This window comes from Aplidium turbinatum, chromosome 2 (genome assembly GCF_918807975.1).
Source record: "Aplidium turbinatum chromosome 2, kaAplTurb1.1, whole genome shotgun sequence".
Lineage (NCBI taxonomy): Eukaryota > Metazoa > Chordata > Ascidiacea > Aplousobranchia > Polyclinidae > Aplidium > Aplidium turbinatum.
In genome coordinates this window covers 55,519,758-55,526,392 of record NC_137473.1, presented here as the reverse complement: position 1 = coordinate 55,526,392, position 6,635 = coordinate 55,519,758, and positions in this window count along the sequence as shown.

The window sequence follows — 6,635 nt, the reverse complement described above, 5'->3', positions numbered from 1 at the left end:
TTTCTGCAAATATATTCAAAGTGGAGACTTCGCATTTCACCACTTGTCAAGGAACTGGGAAGGGTAATAACTGAGCTAGTTTTTGCAACATTTTTACATCCTAAACAATTTTCACTAACAAGATTTGTGCAGAAAGATATTTTAAGCCTTTTCACAAAATTTGCATTTTTTTATTTTTTAACTCTTTCCTTTTGCAAGTTAACTACCCAAGGGGGAGGGATTTTTGGATCAAATGCAATCAGCTGTTACGAGTGATCCGCTGATGCTTTCCATAGAAGTTACACTGGTGTATAGAATAATCATTTGTCTATAAATTTTAAAAGTCAATATTCTAAAATTTAAAATGCTAAACTTAATATTTCCGTTTTTGCAAAGATACAGAAAAACGACAATTTGCTTTATCTTGCCGCCGTTTAATTACCGCGCTAATCCGATTTCATGCTAAGGTCTGGAGAACAATGAGCTCGATCAACCGCACGAAGTGTGTATGCCCAATTGTTGATACACGAAGCAATAATGAGCTTATGGCTTGTGAGCGCAATGTAATTCATTTCACGCTTTGCTGGAAGTTACAGCTAGTTTGAAACAGCAAAGAATCACTAAAAGGTTGAAGTTACAAGAAACTACACAACTTTTAGTATCAAAATTAATATCATCAGATCCGCCTTGCAAATTTTGGGAAACGTCAAGAAAAACCAAGTGCATGGCGTTGCTGTGCTTCTAGTAATCAAATGAAATATGAGGGAGCCAGATCTGGCCCCTCTTTGAGGAGCAAACTGGTAATTTTTACTGCAATTTCTTCCAAGTATTTTGTCAGAAGTAAATGAAAGTTCTGTTTTAAATAATAATAAGATGTCCATCACTAATACTGTACCAGTGTAACTGCTTTGATCGGAGTTCGCCTTTTTTAAACGATTCCGACTCCGGACATGCCAAAATCCCTCTGAATCTTTGACTCCGACTCCACCCACAGCCATGTTTTGTGCATCTCAAAGTCTACTTGTTCTCTTCAATGAATTATATTCGGTGTTTCCAATTTAAAATTATGCCACGTGTAATTAGTTTAGGAGTTCCTACTTTCACTCACCACGAAGATCCTGAACTTGCTCTCGAAGTTCTTCTACATCTCGGGGGTCACAAGTACATGTCCCAGGAGGTCCTAAAGGACCTTGTGGTCCTAGAAGACCTTGTGGTCCTATACGCCCCTGTGATCCCTTGAATCCATGTGGTCCAATGGGCCCCAGAGGCCCTGGAAGCCCAGGAACGCCGGCAGGGCCAGTTTTACCGGGCCGTCCTTGCACCCCCATTGTTTGAGGGGTTGTACTTATGGATTCTGCATCTTTTCGAACAGGAATGCAAACTTCATCAGCTTGTCCTCTCCCACAGATTGCTATGAAGATGCACAAGACAATGCAAGCCACCTTTGATGACATGTTTAGTTCTTTTGTCAGTTTATAACTAATATATTTGCTGTAATAGGAAACCAAGTAACGATTTAAAATCCTCAAACTTTACAATTGGTACACTAGGAACGTTTCACAGAGCAACAATTATATGTTTGAGTAATCTTTTTTTATTACGCGTTTCCAGAGATGTACGTATACGCCGGAAATTCTATGCCGTAGACTTGCGGCGTAGACTTTTTGTTTACGCTAACGCTTGCGGCCACATTTTTTTGGATAGTTGTCGCTTGAGGCTACGCCGTAAAGTTTTTGCGGTTTTTTAGCGCATAGCGTCAACGCATACTTTTTAATGTATTTTTTTTGCTACAACACGCCAATACCTTCCAGCGCTGCAGTTGAAAGAATGTTTTCAATGGGCGAAGATATATTGAAACCAAAACGGAGCAAAATCTCAGATGAACATTTTCAGATGCTTGTGTTTCTTTGTGGAAACTCAAAATAAAACTTGTTTGTTTCGAGTGGTTTATACCGTGTGAATGTTTGGCACCTAGCAAACAAAATGAGTTTACGCTAATGTATGCGCTGACGCCGCCAACTTTTTTTACAACTTACGTGACGCATACGGCGTATCGTTTTTCAAACGATTGCGTTAACGCTGACGGCGTCAATAGTTTTTGTATGCGCGTTTCCTGATTTAACAAAAATCCACCTGGGTAGTAGCGGATAAAGGATCAAAAGATCAAGTATCACTTGGTCACGTGTCTCATCAAAACTGAACGCTAGAAAGCAATTGTGGTTTTGGATTTCATGCTTATCTTTAACAATGTAACAATTTCTAGCTCGATTTGCTCACTAAATTGCATGCCATTGTCCCTTCCGAGGGCATAGGTCAGTGGAAGTACGTGAGGGAGAGAATGTCATTCATGTGCAATTCAAAAACTCAACTCATACGATAATAAATTATTCGAAGGACTAGTGTTTTGAATGTTGTAGCTGTAGCGCAAAGCTTAATTAAATTAATTCAAATAAGTTTAATTAAAATTATTGCGACTAAATTCAAATTAGTTTAGAAGAGATCATCTGCTTTCGTGCTACAATAAGCTACTATAAATTCTTGATAATTAACTGCGTAAATCGTTTTATCGTCAGACCACTCTCAACTCTCACCATTTGACTGCGTCATAGAAGTTTTCGCATAACTTTTCATAATATTATGTGACATCACAATAATAAATCATGTACGTTTTGAATTGCGCCAGACCGTCATTCAATTACGCTCGTTCACGTTACGGTTATTTTCATTGCAACAAAGCAAAACATTTGTTTGTAGTGTGATGACTTGCATCCGCTTGCTGTCACTCAGTTTTCTTTGCCTTCTAGTTTCGGTGTGACCAGAAACGACATTTAGCGATTTTTGTTACTTGACTTCGCTTGGTTTTCAGTGACATCATTTTTTGCCTTAAAAGTGAACTTTTTAAATCTCAGGTCTTGCATAGCTTAGGCTGGACAAGTACACTAGTACAGTACTCTATTTCAAAAGGTTGGTTAGTTAGGGATTTTGGATAGTCTGTGAAAGTTAAATTTGTAACAGATAAGGCAATTGCTGCGTCTCAGTAAGATGGTTGGCTTTAGCTAGGGCAGTAGTTTACCAAAATAATTTTAAAATGAATATGTTTAGAAAACCTAGAACAGCACAGTTTGTACCCAGAGTTGAAACTAATTCTAATCCAAGCAGTTTTCATTTAGCCAATCCACGAGGACGTTGTTACGTTGGTGGGCTTTGAGGTATCCTTCTATCCATGAGAACGTTGTTGCATTGGTGGGCTTTGAGGTATCCTTCTATCCATGAGGACGTTGTTGCATTGGTGGGCTTTGAGGTATCCTTCTATCCATGAGGACGTTGTTGCATTTGTGGGCTTTGAGGTATCCTTCTATCCATGAGGACGTTGTTGCATTGGTGGGCTTTGAGGTATCCTTCTATCCATGAGGACGTTGTTGCATTGGTGGGATTTGAGGTATCCTTCCATCCATGAGGACGTTGTTGCATTGGTGGGCTTTGAGGTATCCTTCTATCCATGAGGACGTTGTTGCATTGGTGGGATTTGAGGTATCCTTCCATCCATGAGGACGTTGTTTCATTGGTGGGCTTTGAGGTATCCTTCCATCCATGAGGACGTTCTTGCATTGGTGGGCTTTGAGGTATCCTTCCATCCATGAGGACGTTGTTGCATTGGTGGGCTTTGAGGTATCCTTCCATCCATGAGGACGTTGTTGCATTGGTGGGCTTTGAGGTATCCTTCCATCCATGAGGACGTTGTTGCATTGGTGGGCTTTGAGGTATCCTTCTATCCATGAGGACGTTGTTGCATTGGTGGGCTTTGAGGTATCCTTCCATCCATGAGGACGTTGTTGCATTGGTGGGCTTTGAGGTATCCTTCCATCCATGAGGACGTTGTTGCATTGGTGGGCTTTGAGGTATCCTTCCATCCATGAGGACGTTGTTGCATTGGTGGGCTTTGAGGTATCCTTCTTGAAGCTTGGTTACTGGGCACTCCAATATGAGATGGTCTGTGAACTGATTTGGGGCGTTGCATTTTGAGCAGTTTGATTGATTTGTCATCTCAGACCAAGCAACGAGTCACCAAAGGCGGAACACCCACGGAGGATATTGGAGGGCTCTCCGAGACAGTTTGGAAAAAATTCCTTAAAATTTGCGCATTCTGAGACTACTTTTAACCTAAATCAACAGTAAAATTTTGTTAAATGATGCTGTATCAGAGTGTGAAATGTTTATTTAAACTACTCTAGGTGGTGGGAAGGGAATTGATCACGGTTCATTATTCAGAGTCCAAGCAACAAGAGTGAATGGCAATAAATCCTCTACATTTGCGACAAAATCTCGAGAGCGATGCTTGAATTTGCTGGCAAGAAAATGAATGAATGCTCGACTCTATCACTCATTATCATTCTCTCCAGGCAATTGATTCCGCAAATGACGCAACAATGAATCTAATTTTTTCGCCCGCTTTTGTCTGTAAGAAAATACTGTTTTGATTAATTATCTAAAATTAGCCAAACAAAACGAATCTGAAACTGAAGGCTTTTTGTAAAATTTCAAAAATCCTGCTGATGTTCTTCTTCTTGTGAGCCACTGGTGCCAAAGATCTATCCTTTTACCATCCCAGATTCACGATGTCCCCGGACTACACTGGAAGGCTACTAGAGAGCAGCCTGTCTTTGGTTTCATCATTCAAGACAAGCAGACATTTCACTTTGTTAGGTGGTTTGAAGATGGAACAGTATAAAATGTAATATATTGTAATAAAGCAAAATCCTACAAGTAAAGTGTCAAGCCAATGGGTCATGTGTGGGCGGCAAGAATAACCGAATGGTGTCTGGCGGTACTTGACTTCCATTCAGAATTCCATTGGTACTGAGGTGCCCACACCTTTTCGTGTAGGCCTACAGTTTATACAAGGCACATTTCAACTCATACCCCTATCAACTTTGACATAGGTCAATTTAATTAATAGACAGTGCATGAGCAAGGTGTCTACTTCCGAATATTTCATTAGTAGCCTATCTTGATATTTGAGGGGCTTTAACATTCCACCTGTTCATTAAATCCGCTGCTCAAACCATATGCGTTCCCAATGCCACATGTTAGGTTAATGGCATTGGATTGAGCGAGAAAATTTTACAAGAATTCAGAAATTTTGGTACTTTTTTTAATTTTGGGAGGAGGCAACACATGACCCCATTCCTTTCTCTGGATTCGCTACTGCGTTGATGGATATTTAGCAAGTTCTAGATAAATTAATTCAAACTGATTTAACGCGCAGCATAGAGGTAGGCTACTAGGAAAACTCCAGAAAAGGTTTCAGCTTCAAGTCTGTTAGCTCTCAGTTATTTGAAAGAATTCGTTTTGAACTTCAAGTCTGTTAGCTCCCAGTTATTTGAAAGAATTTGTTTTGAACTTCAAGTCTGTTAGCTCTAAGTTATTTGAAAGAATTCGTTTTAATCTTCAAGGCTGTTAGCTCCCAGTTATTTGAATGAATTCGTTTTGAAGTTCAAGTCTGTTAGCTCTCAGTTATTTGAAAGAATTTGTTTTAAACTTCAAGTCTGTTAGCTCTCAGCTATTTGAAAGAATTCGTTTTGAAGTTCAAGTCTGCTAGCTCTCAGTTATTTGAAAGAATTCGTTGTAAACTTCAAGGCTGTTAGCTCTCAATTATTTGACATAATTCGTTTTGAATTTCAATTCTGTTCCTCTCAGTTATTTGAAAAAATTCGTTTTAAATTTCAAGTTTGTATGCTCTCAGTTATTTGAAAGAATTCGTCTTAAACTTCAAGTCTTTAGCTATCAGTTATTTGACAGAATTCGTTTTAAACTTCAAGTCTGTTAGCTCTCAGTTATTTGACAGAATTCGTTTTGAAGTTCAAGTCTGTTAGCTTTCAGCTTTTTGAAAGAATTCGTTATGAACTTCAAGTCTGTTAGCTCTCAGTTGTTTGAAAGAATTCGTTTTGAAGTTCAAGTCTGTTAGCTCTCAGTTATTTGAAAGAATTCGTTTTGAAGTTCAAGTCTGTTAGCTCTCAGTTATTTGAAAGAATTCGTTTTGAAGTTCAAGTCTGTTAGCTCTTAGTTATTTGACAGAATTCGTTTTGAAGTTCAAGTCTGTTAGCTTTCAGCTATTTGAAAGAATTCGTTATGAACTTCAAGTCTGTTAGCTCTCAGTTGTTTGAAAGAATTCGTTTTGAAGTTCAAGTCTGTTAGCTCTCAGTTATTTGACAGAATTCGTTTTGAACTTCAAGGCTGTTAGCTCTCAGTTATTTGAAAGAATTCGTTTTGAAGTTCAAGGCTGTTAGCTCCCAGTTATTTGAAAGATTTCGTTTTCAATTTTAAGGCTGTTAGCTCCCAGTTATTTGACAGAATTCGTTTTAATCTAATAGAATTTTTGTAGGAATTTTTATCTTTGATCTGAATCCTTATAAAATCTTAAAAGTTTCTTACATTTTGAAGACGCTTTAGTTACTCAGACCTGACCATCCATGTTGCCGTTGGAAGTTTTCCCTCATATAGAAGATGAAGTGCTGCGTTTTGAATGGTCACGAATAATTTGACAATTGTCTTTTTCTCTGATATATAGACATATTTTTTTAAATGTAAATCAACCCAATTAATTGTCGTAAAAATCAATAAATCAAACAAAGTATGCAGTTAGCCAATAACCCAGT